Genomic DNA, 21,252 nt, shown 5'->3' with positions numbered 1-21,252 from the left:
TATAGATATATAAATTTTAAAAACAGAAACCTATTGCCATCAGCTTATTATGATTCATAATGTCGTTGTATTGCAGAGTAGACTGCTCCTGGGACTTGAAGCTGTAAAGCTTTACAGGAAAAGACATCCATATATTTCTCTGGTAAATATCAATGTTTATGTTAACATCAAGCAACTAAACATACCATAAGCAGTACATCATTTTGCCAAGTAAATATTAATTTTGGGAGCAAATGATGAAGAAAATAAAATGATACAAAAATACAACAATAAGGCAAATAATTTGCTTCTGATATATGAATATTAACATCATCACCAGAAGCTTCAATGCTCATAAACCAGCAAGTGCTATTATTTTCTCCATACACAAGGATGGGCAGGTGGTCATGGAGATAATCAATTTGTGTTGATTTGCACTGGACAGATGCTCAGCTGCCCTGGATCACTGGACCAAAGTCTAAAGAGAGGTCTTAGAGATCCAAAGAAGGAACACTGAGAAAAGGTATGAATGTGGGAATTATCTGTCATATTGTAGAATGAGATCCATCCATGCTCATATTCTAGGAAAATGCACACCCTGGTGGTATGCTTTCTTACAGTAAGCCGTGTTTCTGGAGAGGTGAGTGCCCAGTACTCATGCTTATAAAACCTGATGACCCAGAAACCATCCTCAGGTTTGAGGACAACCCTACCCTTTCTCATTACACTATCCCTACAAATCCCCAGGTCCCAGGCTCGATTCCCATCAACCTCCACCTCCCAGTAGCAGTTCCCTGAGGTGAAGCACTGTTGACCCAATACACATGACAGGGAATAAAATCTCTGTGGGTTATCAGGTAGTTCTTGAGGCTTCTCTCCCCAGGTGACACATCTTCTGTCCTCAGACAAGATGAGGTTACAGTGGGCTGTGTCTGCATCCAGAATCACCTCCTCTGCAAAGATAATGAGATCTTTAGTCTCTTAAAAGGATAGAATGACTTGGAAGCAAAGATTATAATCAAGATAAATCTCAGACTCTCTGAGAGATGTATATGTGCTCATGGGAAGTCAATTTTCTGCTGTGGTAATCTGCATAATATTCATTCAAACATGTGCCTATTGCAATATCCAGAAAACTTGCGAGTGCATTATATTGCATTTGTAAAATGTATATTTCAAATGTAAATAAGTAAAACAAATCTTAATATGGAGAGAGTACCCTAGGCCAGCCCGGTAATTATCATGTAATGAGGGTCTTCATGTCACAGATACAGAGCACCAATGTCAGAGAAAGGACATGCGACATGGATTAGTGGTTGCAGTGATGGTCTTTGAAGACTATAGGAAAAGAGCCAAGAGGCAATACCTGAAGGCCACATCTAGTAGGTAAAAAATAATTAAGGTATGTATCCTTTCTAAAACCTTCAAAGGATTTCAAGCATACCAGCTCATCATGTTTATATTTGTGCCCTCCACCACCTAACAATAATGGTGGTGGTGTAAGCTATGAAATCTGTGATAATTTCGTACAGAATCAACAGGAAGCTCACATATCTGCTTTCCTCCAACAACTTCCTCTGATGCTGCGCCTGAGTTTAAGGAGTACATTTCTTCCTAAACCATCAAGAAATGACTTACCAGCTTTCACACATGATTTCCTCCAGTCTGAATAAAAGCAAGCATAACAGGTGTTAGTAGACCTAGTATTTACATTACATTTAAATTATCTTTACAATTGATTATTTTTACCTGACCTGAAGTTTCTACTAAATTCCTCAATGAACTAACAGTTTATGATGAGTAAATAGTCCCATAAGAACTAATTCCTATAGTTTATATGTTACACAGAACAGCCTTTTGATGTTCAACAAGTCTCACCAATATAGAATGTAGCCTTTTTGAACAACAGAGAAAGATTCTTTGAAGAGACAAGGTGAAAGAATGTGTAAAAAATAATAAAGCAATGCTAGAATGGAAATAAAATATCATATTCCCAATGCTCTCTCTTCTTCTCATATCCTCATTCTCTTGAAGCACTCGGTACCCTCTCCATGTGTATAAGATTAGAAGCAACTATCTTGAAAAGGCTAAAAGAGCTATCACATCTGGGGGACCTCTTCAGACGAGTTACCACTCAGGTTTGTTTTCCGTAACATTGGAAGTTCTGGATTTCTCTCCTGAAAAGCTACAAAGAGGGGCAAAAGCCCATTAGAGGAGGTAGGTGTGTTCTGAGAATGAAGCCAACACCATAGGCCTCCTCAACAAGTCTGGTTCTGCATCAGGACTGGAAGTTGGCATATTAACAGTTTGCATTTACTGATGACACAACCTTGTTTGCTGGAAGTGAGGAGGATTTGAAGCTCTTGCTGAGGAAGATTAAGGATTGCAGCCTTCTATATGGATTACAGGTCAATGTAAAGAAACCAAAATGCTCACAAGTGAACCAGTAGGTAACATCAGGATAAACAGTGAAAAGATTGAAGTTGTCAAGGGTTTTTTCTTGCTTATATCCACAACCAATACTCAAGGAAACAGCAGTAAAAAGATCAAATGATATATTGCATTAGGTTTATCAACCTCACAAGTCCTCTCTATAGTGTTGAAAACAATAATGTTACTATGAGGTTTACTGTTTGTCTGACCCAAGCAATTGTATTTTCAATGGCCTCCTATGCACATGAAGGTTGAACATTGAATAAGGAAGATCTAAGTAGAATGGATACATTTGAATTATTGCACAGATGAAGAATATTGAAAGTTACATGGAATTCAGAAAGAGCAGATCTGTCTTGCTGGAAGAACAGCCAGAGTGTTTCTTAGAGGATGGTAAGACTGTCTTGTGTACTTCTGACACATCAGGAGAAACCAGTACCTGGAGGACATCCTCCTTGGTAAAGTAGTAAGTCAGGGAAACAGAGGAAGACCTTCAATAAGTTGAAATCACCATGTGGTACATCAATGGACTTAAACATAAGAACAATCTTGAGGATGTCACAGGAAGAGGAAGTACTTCATTCGGTTGTAAATAAATTTTCTAGGAAACAGAACCAACTGAAGGGAATGTAACAACAACTAAAATAACAACTGAACAACCAATAATAAAAATGTGCTGAAACTATTACCTATAATATCTTGAAAGCATGGACTTAAAGTGACTGTAAATCTGAAGGAATTCTAAAAATCACTAATTGACATGTTATAAAATGCACCCCTTTTCTGATATAATTACTCTCTTTTTCAGTGGAAGTTGAATGAAAGATCACAGAAATGGGGGTAATATCGCTGATATAAAGGATGACTTATTGGACCTTAGGAAAGAAATACAAGCTGTGGGACATGGGATATTTCAGCTCACTGCATTTCTCTAAATAAATTCATTATTGAACACAATATTATTAATTCATTTTCATCTTGTGTTTCCTCTGAAGGCGAATTTGAATAGTTTTAGCAAAAGCCATATGTTTACAGAAATATGTTCCAATCAGTCTTCTAGATATAACATTTAAAAATATATTTTTATAAAAAATAAGTAGCACAATTTCAGAATGAGTTAGGGCAAGTAAGAATATGATTGCATATCAAATTTTCTCTCCAGGTAGCTTCAAGATAGTAACTATTAAGAAAAATACATAAACATATAAATAAACCAGCTAAAATGGTTCATAGTAGTCTTTGGAAGTGTTATCAATATATAATATTACCAAAACCTTCCAACATTTCTTCTAAAATTTATATTTAGAAGAAAACTTTTGGTCAAACATGTATGAGATATACTTCTGAAATGACTGAGTGTACAAGTTTTGAAATCTATTCTTAAAAAATTACATTAAAATGGGAAATATTGTCAAAACCTCTTTGAAAATATAGAAATTGATATGGGCATACATCAAAGTGAGAAATGTTTATTCTGGAAAATTATGGACCCTCAGTAAAGACCAGTGACTCATGAACTTGTATTTCAGTTTGGAGATACTCCTCTAGCGCATACAAAATTTGTGGTTCAGGAATTTGAACTGGTTGGGACAGGTAATGACGTGGGTGGAGGTCAGATGCTTACAGACATCCTCCCTGAAGGCAGTCACTGCCAGGCTGCTGTCTCAACCCACCACAGGAGTGGGCCTGCTCCCTGCTGCTGGAGACAATGGATTACTTCTCCCTGAAGCTTGCAACAATTAGCTTGGTGCCTGTAGGTGGTGTTTACATTCCTTCTGCTAATGGTTTTTATTGGGATCAAGCTGCCATTCTGACTCTAGGATCCACCCATCATGCCACATGTGTACCCAAATCCCTCCTCTTCCTATTGCGTGGATATCCCTAGATCACTCCCTTCCATTACTCTATTACCTATAGCACAACCCCTTCCTGTGACATAAGACTTCACCTGTAATTAGGGGTTTTTCATGTTCCCAGAGAATATTAAAGCCTTGGTAAGCATTAAAGATTCTTTCTCTCCCTTCACGTGGACCACCAAGTGGGGCTGAGGTGAGCATGCTACCATGAATTGTGTCTGACTCCATTTATTTCAATATTTCTCTTCTCTCATGCTCTCTATAACTTTACTATAATCGTTACTTATTATCGCTGTACAGTTGTGCCTACTGGACCCGTAATGATGTGTTAGGGGCTGGCTTCCCCTGGCGTATGGCACCCAACGTGGGGTCACATAGCAAAAGAACGCTTTGAGCTATGTCCCATGTAACAATTATACAGCCTCATCGGACAGTGAGGGTGAATAGGGACATTTAAAAAAAAAGTTTAAGTGAATTTTTTAGTCCGAATGAGATATGGATCAAGTAAAGAGCAAGGATACAGAGTAAGGTATCACTCTTTGTCACCTCTTGAAGAAACAAAATATATTGGTAACAAATGAGAAAATGAGAGCATTTCCTCAAGTGGTAATGAAATTTAATCCTTCTTTTGTGGGGTCAGGAACATTTGATATGGAGATCTGGAATAAAGTAACAATTAATTTAAGAAAAGCTCATAGGGAAAGACAGAGCGTACCCATGGAGGCCTGGGAGCTGTGGGTGCAGATTAAAGCAGTGTTGGAGGAACTGGAGGGCTAGAGAAGGAAGAATCAAGACCAGCAGAGTAGTGAGAAACCTCTATGCTATGCAGACTTAAATAAAGTGAGAAGCAAGCTGAATGAGTGCCAGGCAGATGAGAATATTTTAGGTGTAGCTGAGAAGGCAAAGTTTGAATCAGGAGATAGCAGAGTAGGATCTTCCTTGCAGAGTATAGCTCAAGAAATCACAATACTATCAAGGAAGCCAGTTCTGGAGGAGAAGAGACTCGATCCAAAGAAATGCAAATAGAGAGATTTAACATAGAACGTGTTGCTCATAAAGTGAGAGGCAAAGTGTCAGGGATTAGGACAGCACCTTTGCTCTCATGGGTGGAAAAGAGTATTGCTCAAGAAGCAGATTTAGAATTCAGAATGGCTTATCCCATTAGAATTACAGACTGGGAGCCTGACGAGCAGTTTCCCAAAGGGAATCAAGGAAGGTGATATACTGCCTTTCCCTTTAAGCTACTGAAAGATCTCAATAAATCAATATCTAGTTATGTTCCATATTCATCATTTGTAATTGGTATGGTCAGGAATATGGCAGATATGGAATACTGGATCCCGGGAGACTGGAAAGCTTTGATGAAAGTGTGCTTTCCCCCTTCTTAAATCTTTGCAATATCACATGCTATGGAACAAGGCAGCCCTTGCATGAGCAGGCAAAAAATGCAGAAGAGGGCATAGATATAGGGGTTCATCAGCTGCTAAGAGATGAGAATTATATCACAATTGAGGCACAATTAAAATTTGATGAGCAGAGTTTGGCACAGATATGGGAAGTCTGTCTAGAAGCCTGGGAGAAATTAATCCCATCAGGAAGGAGAAGGCCAAGTTACACGACAGTAAAGCAAAAGAATGATGAGCCTTATATAGATTGTATATCCAAGTTGCAGGATGCTGTCCACAAAAATGTAGAGGACAAAGGGGCAGCCAATAATCATATTCTTACATTAGCATTTGAGAACTCGAAAACATCATGTCAAGCTGCCATACACCCTTTCAAAGAACAGAGCACACTGTTAGATTATATCAGGCTATTCAGGGATGTAGGGAGAGATGAGCACAGATATAACCTCATGGCTCTTGCTTTGGCAGGTTATGCCAGACCTAAAGGGATATCCTTTACTTTGGGAGCAGAGGGACATTACCAGAGAGACTGCAGGCAGATATTGCAAAAGAAGAGGACAATTCAAAGCAGGAAAGAGTCCAAGGTAACTGGATTTTGTCCCTGCTGTGATAGAGGTAGTCACTGGGTAGAGCATGATCATTCAAAGTTTAGCAATAGAGGACATTTACCTGGAAGTAACTCCCAGCCAAAAAACGTGTAGCAAGGTGTGCTCTGAGCCCCTGTGAATCGAGCACAGGGAATAGAGGAGGGAGCTTGATACAGACCCCGCCCAGTAGAGCATGGGAGGCAAGGTGTCTGCCGGCCAGAGCAAAGAAGATCTTAGAGAGAAACTACAGGCATCACCAGCTTCACAGCAGGGGACCAGACCTAAGGAAGCATGCAGAATCCCAGCCTCTGTTCTCACTGCAGTTGGATTGATTAACCAAGAGATGGCTCAGAAGCTCTCACAACAGTTTGATTCTAAAGGCAGAAACATCTTACTGAAAGAGTAATACATTTTTATCAGGAAGTTTTAACCTAAGTACTCAAAAAGTTAAAATTGATACTGAAGTTGATGAGAGTTGTGAGAAAAGCCAAAATCTGTGACTAAATCAGAAATTATTAACAGTCGTAATTGGAGTCTGTTACCTAAAAGAAGTATGGAATGTTTATTAGGAAAGTCAAATCTAAATTCTCAAGAGGTTCTGATTATTGCTGGAATTATTGAATAGGATTATGCAAAAGTTAAGGGAGTGATGAATTCTGATATACCATGGTTTATAAAAAAGGAAGATTGTTTAAGCAGATTTTTGCTTCCTTGCATTTCTAGAGTTAAAAGTTATGCCTGGCAGGAAAGAGTACTTGAGAAGTTTGACCACTCTTTAAATCAAGGAGTCTTCTGGAATGCTGTGTGGGGAAACAAGAGCACCCAACATGGAATTAGAAACTGAAAGGAAAAGATTTTTAAACTTTGGATGTGGGTCATTTCTTTAGAGAAATTAGGAGGGCCTAAGACCCTCCCATGAACTTCCTCTACATCCAGCATGGAAGGAATGGGAGAAGTTAACCAAGCTGAATATTGCAAGGAGGTAAAATCATAGTGTGAGAAGCCTGAAAGGTAGAACGGCTTAATTGAGGCTATAACCTTATTGGTAGCTTGGGAAAAAAAGTCTGTTTGGTAAGTTACTTAAAGAACAGGTGAACAAATTTATTACCAATTTTTTTCAGTCTTTCAAAAATGGTAAGAAGTTCTCACAATTTACCTCTCTTAGATATGGGAGCGAATATTTACATAACAACGAAGGCTATCTAACTCGTTTTACTGTTTCAAGACCTAGCAAGGTAATTGAGACTGCTAGCAATGCTTTAGTATTTTCATTGTTAAAACAGAAGGGGGAGAAGAGGAATCTTATGTGTGAACAATTTCGTTTAGTGATTTTCACACTCACACACAAAATTCTCCTTACTAAAAGCTTGTAATAAAATTAGGGCAGATAAACACGTTTTCACTTCTACAGAGAGAGCTAATGCTAAGAAGTCCCAAGAAGATGGAAATAACATTTGGGATCTGGGTCCATTCACCTGGACAAAGGCCTATGCATTTATATTGTTGCAGAATAAAGTTGATGGACTCCCCTTAGAAGGAAGCAACCACATATGGAGAAAGATGGACAAGGAAGAGATGGAGAAGTCACCCAATATTAATCATAATTCCCTTTTCAGGTTAATGACTCCCCAAAGAGAGGGGCTATTTGTTTATATTTTCACAGGCAAAGGAAATAGGTGGATTTCTCTTCAGCCAGCAAGGCCCAGAAGAAAGGAGGGAAGGTGATGTGTGACCTGACACCCCTTTCCTATTACTGAAGTTATTCAAAACGCCAAGGAGACCTGGCAGATTCCTGAGAATGGTGATTGTTGATTGCTGAGATATTTCTTCCATTGCTGACACTGTCTAAGGGATGCTCTGGGACTCTATCAAAGGTGAACATTTTATACAATAGTGACTGGACTGTTACTACAGACTGTTGCTTTCCTGAAAGATCAAGATTTTTTACTTGTCAATTGATGCTATAATGTAATTGAAATATAACTGATTTCTGTGTAACTCCTTACCTATATTTTGTAACATTGCATGACTGGGATTTGATTAAAAACATTTGCAAGGGTTTGAGGGAAACATTTCCTTAGATGTTGATCAGCTTAAAAAGGATATTTTCTATACATTCAAAGACAGACTCGAGGTTTCTGATGGCTCTGATGTGATTAAGCAGTTGGTGAATGGCATGGAAGGGTTGGATTCTCAAGCTTGGGCTCAAAGCATTTCACAGAGCTTAAGTTCCAGTCTGACTGTGTTACTTTTCATCATAATGGTGATGCTCACAGTCTCGTGTCGCTTCTATAAAAAGCTAAGAGATATGAGGGGAGATCATGTTGCATCCGTGACACTATTAAATCTTAAACGTAATGCAGAAAGGGGAAATGTGGGATACTAGCACTGAGGGAAATAAAAGTGGGAGTTTTTCCCTGACTGCTATGGTGGGAATCTGGAAAACTAGTATTTTATGGCTGGAAGACCACCACTCTGGTTGTTGGAGATATGGTCTGAGTACATGTCCCTGCAGTAGTCTATCATTTCCACAGTTTCTCCCTTAAAGCTTTGCTGTCTTAAAGTGAGCACACGGCAAATTCACTCTCCCTATTGAAGCAGACATTCATACTTGGCTCTATTTTTTCCTGCTGCAGCATACAGCCTCTCTCATACCTTCTTTGAATTGCATTTGGGCATAGGGAGACTTTATCCCAAGCACCTGGATTCTAATAAACCTGAATTTTGGGGTATATTAATTGGATCATGAAGCTTGGCCTTGACATCCATTAATGTATACAAAGTAGCCATGTCCCCATGTGGCTTTTGAATTTTATATATAAAACAAAAGAGGGATTTGTGGGCGGGGGGGGGGGGGTGTCAGATGCTTACAGACATCCTCCCTGAAGGCAGTCACTGCCAGGTTGCTGTCTCAACCCACCACAGGAGTGGGCCTGCTCCCTGCTGCTGGAGACAATGGATTACTTCTCCCTGAAGCTTGCAACAATTAGCTGGGTTCCTGTAGGCGGGGTTTACATCCTACTGCTAATGGTTCTTATGAAGAGCAAGCTGCCATCCTGATGTGTACCCCCAATCTGTCTTCTTCTTATTATGTTGATACCTCTAGATCACCACCTTCCATTACTCTATTACCTACAGCACAACCCCTTCCTGTGACATAAGACTTCACCTGTAATTAGGAAGCTTGCATGTTTCCAAAGAATATAAAACCTTGGTGATCATTAAAGATTCTCTCTCTCCCTCCACATGGACCGCCAAGCGAGGCTGAGGTGAGCATGCTACCATGAATTGTGTCTGACTCCATTTAGTTCAGTATTTCTCTTCTATCTCTCATGCTCTCTATAAGTTTACCATAATCTTTACTTATTGTTGCTGTACAATTGCACCTGCCAGACCCATAAGGATGTTAGGGACGGGCTTCCCCTGGCACAATAAGGCCCAGTAACTGAGCTGACCGAAGGACTAAATCAGCTTGGAGTCCATGCAGTGAACATGTAAACTGTATAAGGTGTCCGTAGCAATCATCACCAACAGACATTTCAGGAAGTTTAATGATGCAAGACAGCTCGAGTGAATGTTGATCATTCATGTACCCCTGACCATCTGGATGGTTACACCTGTGTGTGAAGCTGCACACACACTCAAGAAAGTGACCCTTGTTGTTGGACACAGATGTTACATTAACAGCATTTTCTTGATTCCAATCAACCACCACAGTCCTGGGATGAAATTTGCAATCAGCAGTAACAACTACTTCATGGGTGCTATATCTATGTGGTCTATTCTAATCTTACACACAGGTTTACTGTTGTAGGGACATAAGTTAATGGTCCAAAAATGGCCACTACAGCTACCCAAGCACTCCCTGTGTGTCTTTGGGGCCACCTGGATGATACTTTCCCTCACATATATCCAGGGTGCACAGCACAGCCAGTGGCATTGTGAATGTTTCTTTCCCAGCCGGAATCTGAGTTTCAGGTATGTTAGCCTTATATTAAGGAGCCTGGTGGTGCAGTGGATTATATTGAGTGGGTAACCAAGAAGTCAACACTTCAAAACAACCAGATGTTCAGTGGGAGAAAAACGAGGCTATTTCCATAGAGTTGGTGTCTCAGAACATACTCTGGGCAGTTCTGTCCTGGCTTTTAGAGACTGTATGAGTCAGAATGAACCCCATGGAACACATATTTTGGGTTTAGCAATCTAATGCAGATGGCATTAGGAGGTATGGGGGGTACAACTTTCCCTGGACCCAGCTCACCACCAGTGCAGAATGGATCCCCAGAGTTACCCTCTCAGCAGAAACTTTCCTTTCCAGCCCAGCACTCATGGGTCTTATCTGTACTGCATTACTGCCTGTAAATACTCATAACAAGGTGATGTGACTCAGATTTGTTCCAGAGCAGTTTTTTTATCTCTTGGTATCTATATATAGTATCTTATCCTCTTATGGTTGAATAGGACCCATAACGATATTTGCATTAGTGAAAGATATTTTAATTACTTATGAAAAACTGACAGCATACAATAGGAACTGCTTCACCACTCGTTGTCATTCTGTTAGATTTCTATCAATTATGGAACAATTCAACATATGTTGCGTCATTTGTGCTATGGATGAAGGATGTCTATGATCTTCCTTTTCCTGGTTTTATTCTCCAAGGATTGAGTTTTTACCACACAGAGTGTACTGAAAATGCTTGTGTTTGATGTCTCAAAAGAGGGTAGTCAGACATGATGTACCAACTGAATTGCATCCTCTCAGCTCTGATCCTTAATCAGATGCATCATTAGGCTTCAGAGATTGAGTTACAGTGGTTTCTCCCCAAATCCAAGATGCTATACATATTGAGAGTGACTATAGTCCATTTGGGCTATCCAACAGATGCCTCTTCTCAGCATTCCTCAAGATTAAATGAGTACTCCATTATTTCAGGTTGTACATGAAGCCCTAAATTTGCCAAGTTTAAAAAGTAAACTTGCATTACTCTTGCCTGGAATTTGAAAGAGTGAAGAAAATGAATCATTGACTAATGTTGAAAGCCTTACTGGCTCAAAGTTTTCAATTGCAACATCGCATTGATAATTGTCTGTCCCCTAAGATACGCTGATCTTGGGATAACCATGAGGCAGCCAAGTTAAATACACACATTCACAAGAAAAATATTGAGAAGATACCTCATCAGCCATAGACTAATGACTTTGGAATGTTCCATTTTTTCCAATTCTGCTTTTTCATAAACCTTGAAGATTTTGTGTACAAAGAAGAAAAATGTTCTCTACAGTCATGAAACAGAAAGAGAGCAGGGAAAAATGTTTTGGCACTCCATAAAGCAGAATATAAGGCTGCTGTAATATAGTATCAATAATGTTCTCTTTCTAGTTTTTTTCTAAACTGAGACATTCAGGAATTATTAAAAATATGTGAGGAAAATGTGCTTGTTAGGAATTATATATGGGAATGAAAAATGTATGTTTAAAAATTAATTGATATCATCTTTCAAAAATTAGAGGATTGTATAACGACAATAAATTAAAATATCTGTTAATTTAAAAATTATTACAAAAACTAATAATTGAGAAATATAAAAAAGGAAACTGTCACTTACCAGGATACAATAAAGAATTCTGCCAGTCTGAAAGTGCACAAAATAGTGAAATAGCATTAATCTGTGTGTGTGTGTGTGTGTAGAAAGATAAACCCAGACAAAAAGACACATGAAACCAAAAGAGGAAAAGGATAAAAGAAGAAAGATACTAACAAAAGAACAGTGAGAGTGAGAAAATGAAGAAGGAAAGAAGGAATGAAATAGGGACAAACGATAGGAATAAACAAACTGGACAAACAAGGAACTGAAAAGAGTGAAATAGAAAGAAATGGGAAAGAAAGAGGGGATTTTAAAAAGGAGGGACAGAAGGTAACAAAATATTAAAATATTCACATTTATTTTTCTTCAATTATCTCAGTGAAAGGCTGTTCCAAGTTAACAAAAACTATGTGCTCACTATATCTTCAATGTTCTCTTTCATTTACAAACTTATAAAGTGATCTCAACCCACTGTCATTAAGTTGATTCCAATTCACAGAAACTCTACAGGACAGAATAGAACAGTCCCAAAGGGTTTCTAGGCGGGACATCATCAAGGAAGCAGACTATCACATCTGTTCCCATAGAATGGCTGGTGGGTTCAATTTGTCCAACTTTTAGTGAGCAGCTGAGCTCTTAATACCACCAGGGCTCCTTAGAGTGACCATAGGTAACAGTAAACTTCACTTTTGTTTCTGCACTGACGCTGAAAAAAAAATCTTTGTCTCTTGCTACTGTAATTTGGCCCTTTAAAATAATCACTCAGTCACTTACCCTTCTGGAATTGAGCCTTCCTTTCATCTGAAAGGAAATAAATGCATAAATTGGGCTTTCAAAAAGACGAAGATTCAGAAACAAACATGAATTCTTCTGATGTTTTTCTGTAATCATTAGAACCACATTAGTCTAGTCATGGCTCCCTACTGGCATTGTTTCTCATGAATAAAATAAAGTTTAATTGTAGGTTCTCGAAATGTGTTTTTATTTTAAAAACGTAATCAAGGTATGCAAGTAGCTTTTCCTAATATGAAAGCTACAGTATAGACAGACAATAGAGAGGGCACATGGTCTCTATTTGAATATAGAGTTAATCAGAAGAGGTGATGGATTCAAGAGTAGGTGCCCATAGAATATTTTAACCTTTCAAAGGTGTTAACTGTGAGAATGACCAATTTTCTGTTGATGTTTTCCTAGAACATACGTTTTCACACTCATTTTATTGTCACGGGCCAAAAAACTCAAACTTGTTGGGAGGATCCAGCATATTTATATGAGATTCTTTATTAAGATAAAAAACTCATATAGATTTCCTAAGTCACTCATCTGTTTTACAGCAAAGGGGGAAAGAAGAAAAATGCATCTCTTCTTAACATAAATATACTTGATAGGTAATTATTAACATCCCCAGTTAATTGCTCTGTAGGGTTAGTTTCACAATATTATCATTTACCCACAAGATTTTAATAGGATGCATCATCTGTGAAAGAAGAGTTACAATTTATTTGACGACTATAGTAAGTTACATATTTGCTAACGGATTTATGTATTTAATTCAATTATAGCAAAATAACTGTGAAGTATTGTTTCTCAATTTATAAGAAATACTGAGGATCAGAAAGTTCAATACCAAACCAACATCTTACTCTCGTTAACTGTGTAGACTTGTAAACTGGAAAAGATACTCTTTTTAAAAACAGTTTATTGCCATATGATTTGCATACCAAACAATTCAATGGTTTTAACATATTCAAAATAGTTGTGTACCCATCACCACAACAATTTTAGAACATTTTATTCATAAATCCATTATCACTAGCTCCCCATCTCCTCAACCTTTCCTCCTATAACCCTAAGAAACTATTAATTTAGTTAGTCTCTCTATATTTTTTCTGTCATGAATTTTATGTACAGAAAATCAAACAAAAAATTAATAAACAACAACCAATAAAACACAGAAAGTTATACTGCCAATTTTTTTGGTTTGATATAGCATCTTGGGTCTTAGAGACTTGAAGGTAAACAAACGGCCATCTAGTTGAGAAGCAACAAAGCCGACATGGAGGAAACACACCAGGCTGTGTGATCATGGGGTGCCAAAGGGATCAGTTATCAGGCTTCAAAGAAAAAAAAAATCATATCATTCTGTTCTCACCTCCTTAATATGATTGATGAAGACAAATGTGTGCATAAGCTAATGTGGTGAAGAAAGCTTGGTGCACAGTTATCAAAAGATATAGTGTTTGTTGGCTTAAAGACTTGAAGGTAAACACGTGGACATCTAGCGCAGAAGCAACAAAGCCCACAGGAAAGAAGCACACCGGCCTGGGTGATTATGAGGTGCTGAAGGGATCAGTTATCAGGCATCAAAGAAAAAAACCCCGCATATCTTTGTATGCTCATTTATATATTTTATATTGCATACAGAGAAGAAAGTCTTCCTTTTTAATTCTCTTCCTCAGATAAAAAAATAATTATTTAAGTATATATTTAATTTTCTAGTAAAGCCAATAAGGTTCCAGGAGAATAAAGCACAAAGAAACAACGATATTAAGGTATTGATAGATACACCCTCACATAATCTAGGAGAGTAGCTCCTACAATTACATTGTGTCTATAAACGAAAAGAACTCACCAATTTCTTCTCTCAATTTCTCTGAAAAGTAACAAAAGGAAAGACAGAAGCAATTTACAAAGGAAGTAAAGTTATAAGTAAATCAGTTGACCTATGAGGAAATCCTTTCTCTTACTTTGCTACCTTTATAGTAAACACACACAAACACAGGGTCCAAGGCTGACATTCTTTTAATGATGTAACTTTTGAATGAAGCAAAAAGGCTGCCTTTACTTCCTTCAGTTTCTCTAAACACCAAATTAGATGAAAAATGGAGAAGTAGAATCAATGAAATATTTTTTGAAAAATGGCTAAAATTCATTAAAGATAAATGGAAGTAAATAAAAATGGGATAACAGAGATTAAAAGATTTTACATAATGGTAAAGTACTTTGAGCCTCATTTGCATATTTTCTGGTTTGTTTTTCTGTTTGATTCTAATCAAGATTAAGAACGTACTATGTTTTCCTATATTCTATCTGCAAACAAATTACATAAATATTCATTAGAATAAATAAAGATAATTTATATTTAAAGAGAAAAAAACTCTTAAATTGGTCATTGTGTCTTTATATATTGAAGACCATAAGAAACATAGTATTCCTTGTTTAATTTGATTCTATATTTGACTGCCTTTTCATTCTGTTTTGTTCAGCATATCCTGGCCGCGCTCTCCTGCTCAATGTGCTATCACTCTTTCACATTGCATAGCTCTCACTAGCATGTATTTAAAGCAAATCTACAGTGAAAAATTTTCTAAGATTTCCGTAATTCAAGAATATATGTATGACCTTCATCATTCCTATCATTCACACTGTACACAGACAGTAGTGGTCACAAGTTGAGCTGCTAATTACAAGGTCACCTGTTGGAAACCACCACCCCTTCTCAGGAGAAAGACCAGGCTTTCCTGTTTGGAGAAAGGCAGACTCCAAAACCCACTGGGGCAGTTCTACTTTGTCTTTTAGGGTCACTGTGATTCAGAATGAACTCCTCCAGAGCAGTGCGTTTGGATAGAGACAATTCATTTGAGAGATCTTTTCCCTTAACATTTTAGTGATATTTTTCTTCCATGATTTCTGATAGGAAATCAGCTGTAACAGAGAAGCATTGTTGCCCTGGAAGAGACATGGTTTTCCATCAGCTACTGTCCAGATTTGCTTCTCCTGAAGTTTGCCATTTTCCTCAATCCATTCTCTAGAAAAGGCAGAGCCCTGACTTGCATTCCCTTTCTGTTCTTAGGAGGTGCTGACGTGCTAGGTCCCTACTAACACGGGTTGGAAAGAAAGCAGAATGTACATGTAGTACAGTGAACTGATTTTATTCTGCAATGCTGAGTGGAATTGATGTCCTTTCTGAGCAACTCTGACTGGAGGTGAGGGCTACCTTTCTGTGGGGTGGCTCATGTAAGAAAAGGCTTGCCAGAAACGTGTCCTGTTCTGATAAGCTACTCTTCTTCGTGAATTTTATGTCTTAAAAATTTATGCTTTGCAGTCGCGGATTCTGCGATAATAGTTTTCTATGGAGTCTGGGATAAGAGCTGTTTCTTGGAAGTGTTATTAATTGTCAAGAAAGATTAAAGAATTATGATGGGTTTAACTTCTCTTCTAAGATGATTTTCTTTTCTTTGTAATTAAATCATTTTATTGGGGGCTTGTTCAAATCTTATCACAATCCACACATACATCCATTATGTCAAGCACTTTTGTACATTTGTTTCACTCATTCTAAAAGCATAAAAATATAATCCCAGAATCCATGATTGTAAGGATTTTTATGAGAAGTATTACATTAGTTAAGCATAATTTTAAAAACTTTAATAAAAGCAAACACAATGCCCTTTTATGTATCAAAAAGTCAAAGTGTCACTCATGTTTATTTCATTGTCATATATTTAGGAATGATGTGACAATGGTGTTGAACTCAAAAAATCGTTGGACCTTTCAAACCACTCTTATTTTTGGAAGAGCATGATCTTTATTTTTATAAAGTTTTCTTCAATGGCAAAAAAATTTATATTTAGCTTTCGAATGTGAAAATCACATAGTTTCTGTGCTCCTAAACTACAAATCTTATAGTCTAATGAATTGGGGCTACTGACATAGAAAAACTGACTAGTTTTCACTTATTTGAAATGAGAAAACAATTCCATTTATATTTACAAAGCACATCTCTATTTACTATAACAGTCATGTGAATTATTCCACTTCATAATGTTTGACACTACTTTAATCATGGGCTTTGTGTTTATGTGAAGACTTAAGTTTTATAATTCCCTTACTTCAATTTTCTGAAAAACAAGACCATTAGAACATTCCAAACTGGGAGTGAAGAACTCTGCTGAGTCTGCAGGAAGTAACATCCCCCAGTATGGTCCATGGTTTGTAGATAATAATGTAATGGAAATCTGAGTAGGGAATGATATCAGAGTGAACACTGGTTTGCATAAGTCTATGAATGATGGCTTCTTTTTAAGCCAACAATCCCTGGCTAGAATTCACATATTTTATATACTCAAATATGAGCCAACACAAAAATTTCAAATTAAAATTTCAGTCGCTTATACTTAGGTATATACGGTATATTGTTATGCCTTGGAGAATCTGCTCTGATCATTGAACAGGGATGTGAATAGACTTGTTATCAGGCAGAGAATACTGCAGAGAAGATTACAGGGGTCTGGTTTTGTGAAAATGTAGCAACTGATTTGATTGCCCTATTGACCCATTTAAAAGTTGTATCAGTTTAAAAGGAAAAAAAATTAAGGGGATATACAGATGGATTAACCCCCTGGTGAATACCCTGTGAACATAGAAGAAGTAGGGCGTGGTCTTGCTGTTACACAGCATGCAGTAGAGAGCGGATGACTGCATATGTAACTAGATTAAAATGAAACACCTTACATTTGAGCTCCCCTTCAAACGTCTTAAACTTGTTCTAGTCCTTAATATCTTCTACCGTCTTGTCTATTGCCAATTGTGAGCTTTTTTCCCCTTTGTGTTCTGCTTTTGTGTATTGTTCAGTTTGTGACATCCAGGATAGATATATAGAGAGTAACCCAATTAAATGGTTTGAGGGTACTGCGGGAGAGTGACTGGAGACCGGGAACTCAAAACAAGTAGTATAGGAAAGAAGATAATGCTTAAGAACAGATTGTGGTGATGATTGCACAAGCCTTACTGCTGAAATTATATGGTATGTGCACTGTACCTCAAAAACCTGTCTTACAAATAAATATTGTAAAGCATGTAATATAGTTCTAAAATTCATTTACAAATAAATTGAAACAAGTTACAAATGAAGTAGCTCATTTTTAAATAGGTGGACGTTACAGGAGAAAATAAAGTTTATGTAATGCAAAGTACTCAAGGGCCAGATTTCATATATTCCAAAAATGTACTCCTTTTGCGACCTTAACAAGGACAAAAAATTGATGTTTGGGGCTCCTTTTTAAAAGAAAAATACTTAGACATACTTAGAGAAATAAAATAATTTAAGATGAATTTAAATAAGTGTGAGTTCTTTAATGGTACGTTGCACATTATGTCTTCATAAATGATGAAAACAAGGGTCCTACTCTGAGAATTCCCACTGACCATAGGCATGGCTGGGAAGTGGCTTGCTATCAGATAAAGATGGTGTATAGGATACTAGAAAAGGCCTAGTGATGTCATCAAATTGTAACATCTTCTTTGACGATTCTCTGGTCCCATTTACTCTTGTATCACATTGAAAGATTAGTGGTGGTGGTGTGGGGAGAAAACCTATTAGGAATACAGCGGTGGACACAGTCCCTGGTGAAATCCATGTGTGTAATAACCAGAGAGGTGAGGAACCTTACTTTCCTAGAGTGTGCCTTGGAGAATCCACGTAATAGATATAGCTAGGGGAAAAATGAAGTCTCTTCTTTTAAATCACCTTGGCCCCTTGTTAAATGGTTTTAGTACAAAATATCCGATGCCTTAACTTGGATTGATTCGTTTCTCCATTTATCTTAGTTAATACTGTTAGCTTTTCAAACTTTACATTGCATGTAGTTTTTCTAATCCTTTTGATATGTGTCATCCAAGACCAGTAAATCTACACAGAGAATAGCTGGAGTTTTGGTTTCAGTGTATCTCCGGGAACAGGGTTTGGCTCTAGCGTTTCACACTGGGGAGTTCATGGAAGAAGAAAATATTCACTATGGATTTTCTCAAGATTGCAAATCTTTTGCTATGAATGATGGATTCAATTTTTTAATGTTTATATATATTCCGTCTTTATAAAGATTTTTTGAAAATAATATTAAATATCCCGGTAAACTATGAATTCCATTCCAAAAATATTATATAATAATACATGTAGTAAATCATGTTAAACCTGACTGTTCTCTAGAATATTTTCATCTGTGTCATGGCAAAGTACTGATCACCATGCGTTCATGATTGGAATTCGGTACCTTGCTCTCTTGGTTGTCTTACAGTTGTTTTGGTTCCTCAACATATTTATTAAAAACAGAAATAATTAAAAAATAATTTACTATAACTATAAAGAAATGCATAGTATTAAAGGAGAGTCTACTAATTTATGTCATCACAAAGGATGAAGATTGGGATCAAGCTTTCTACTCTTGTCTGATTTTTGGAGGTCCTCAGTGTTTCGTCTTTTTCCCAAGCAGTGGTTTATAATGGGGATGCCACTTACAGGGTAAGTAACTGGAATCCAGGAGCCAGTCCACAAGATCCCCAGGTAGGTTTCTCCTGTTCTAAAGAGTCACAGTCACCTAAACCTACAGGGGCTGTTGTTCCCTGTTTCCCAGGTCACACAAGATCAAAATAGGTGTCTCATGGAATGGAGCTCGAATAGAGACAATCGCTGTCATAGATCTTGGATGGTAGCATTCCATGATCTTATTCCCCTCTTTCATTTTTGGTACCTTCTGGTAAGGAATGAGTTGTCCTTTACAAGCATTGCTGACTGGTCCTCTCAGCAATTCAAGGTGCTGCCTTTTGGAAACGGACTTTAAGGAGGCACCGATATAAAATGGAAAATCTGAACTATGTCTTTTGAAAAAGGCTCTTTCTTCTCTGCTCAGTTGTAACCTTTATATGAATTACTACTTGTGGGCAATCTCATTAGTTAAGGAGTGGAATCATGTCTACTTCTAAGAAAACTAGGTTCAAATCGATTGAGTGAAAATGGGGAGACATTTCAATGATAAGCACACAGAATCTCAACCTTTCCCGTTTATATTTTACATTCAATATTAGCAAGAAATCCCTTTGAAAAATCTTCTTTCTAATGTTGTATATCAAATACTCACTTTTCTCTTCTTCCAGTGATTCTGCAAACACAATAAAATGAAAAACATGATGAGAATTCAAAATCAAAGCAATTTTAAAGAACTGAAATAAATTCCATACCAAATAAATTTCAAAATAATCACAAATATATGAACTTACATTAAAGTAGACTATTTTTCTGGAAAACATTTTCACCTATGTAATGGCCAAGTAGTGATCATTATGCATTTATGTTTGGAAATCAGTGCCCTGTTATCTTTGTATCTAAATGTTGTTTTGTTTCTCCATATTTTCCAAAAAAATATGTGAGTACTTAGAAATAATTTACAAAAAATACGAAAAGAGGAAAATGTTGACTGGGATTTTCCTATTATATATTCAAAGATGATGAAGGTTTAAGGCCAACTTTCCATTTTTGGCTGGTTTACAGAGTTGCTCAGTAAACCTTTTTATATGTAATAGATTCAAATCGGGAAGCTAACCACAAGGTCTGGAATTTGACTCTAGCAAATATTCCACCAGAGTGAAGCCACGGTTTCTGGGGCTCTGAAGAGTCGCAGTCACTAAAAATAGAGAGGACCTAGTGCCCTGTCCTCCAGATCACAGGGTGTCAGAAGAGATGCCTCAGGGAATGGAGTTTGGACAGAGACATTAGGTGGGATAGAGCTTTCCTTGCAGTATTTCTAACACATTATCCCTCTCTTTGATAGTTTTCATTGCCTTCAGTTATGAGATCAGCTCTACCACAGAAGCGTTCTTGCCCGGTACTGTAATAAGTTCATTGGGCTGACCAAGCGACAAAGACTATAACATTCCCCCAGTTGTTGAAATGAGGACACCAGTCTATTTCTTTTCACGAAGGTCTTCTTTGCTTTCTTGTAACCCTCATGTCCATTACCAAATGCAGGCAATCACAAGGGCCAAGGAAAGGAAAATTTGTAGAACCAAGTGAGCTTCGTTGAAATAAGTTGAGTTACATGAGAAAATCCATTTTACTCCAGGAGGAAGGAGTCCTTTCTAACCCAAGCCCAAGGTCTTCTGCCTTCAATTTTTCATTGTGTCTTCAAAATTACTAAGAAATGCCTCCCTCTTCTCCGTTTGCTCTGATGCCCTGTTATTAGATCTTTGTATAATATTGAACAAATAAAAGTACTCACCCTTCTCTGCTTCCAGTTTTTCTGCAAAATAACAAAAGGTGGACACTTATCCCAGTTACTAACAAAAGCAATTTTAAAGGAGGAACTGAATCCTAAATCTATCAGTTTGATGTGGAGAGAGCCATTCCTTTCCTTTGAGATAAACACCAGTACACATCACAAGTCGTTCTGTCATCCTCAAGGACCGACAGTGTTATCATCATGTGCCTTTTTCTGTGGGAATATTCAAGTGTCTGGTGTACTCCTCCTTCTTTTATATCAAAAAGGATTCCTTTAAAATCTCTCCTAAACAAAGCAAATGGTCATGGAAGTTCTGGAAGTAGCACACTTTGTCATGTGAGCAGACAAAT

This window comes from Tenrec ecaudatus, chromosome 7 (genome assembly GCF_050624435.1).
Source record: "Tenrec ecaudatus isolate mTenEca1 chromosome 7, mTenEca1.hap1, whole genome shotgun sequence".
Lineage (NCBI taxonomy): Eukaryota > Metazoa > Chordata > Mammalia > Afrosoricida > Tenrecidae > Tenrec > Tenrec ecaudatus.
The sequence above is the reverse complement of the archived record's forward strand: the minus strand, read 5'-3'. Positions refer to the sequence as shown.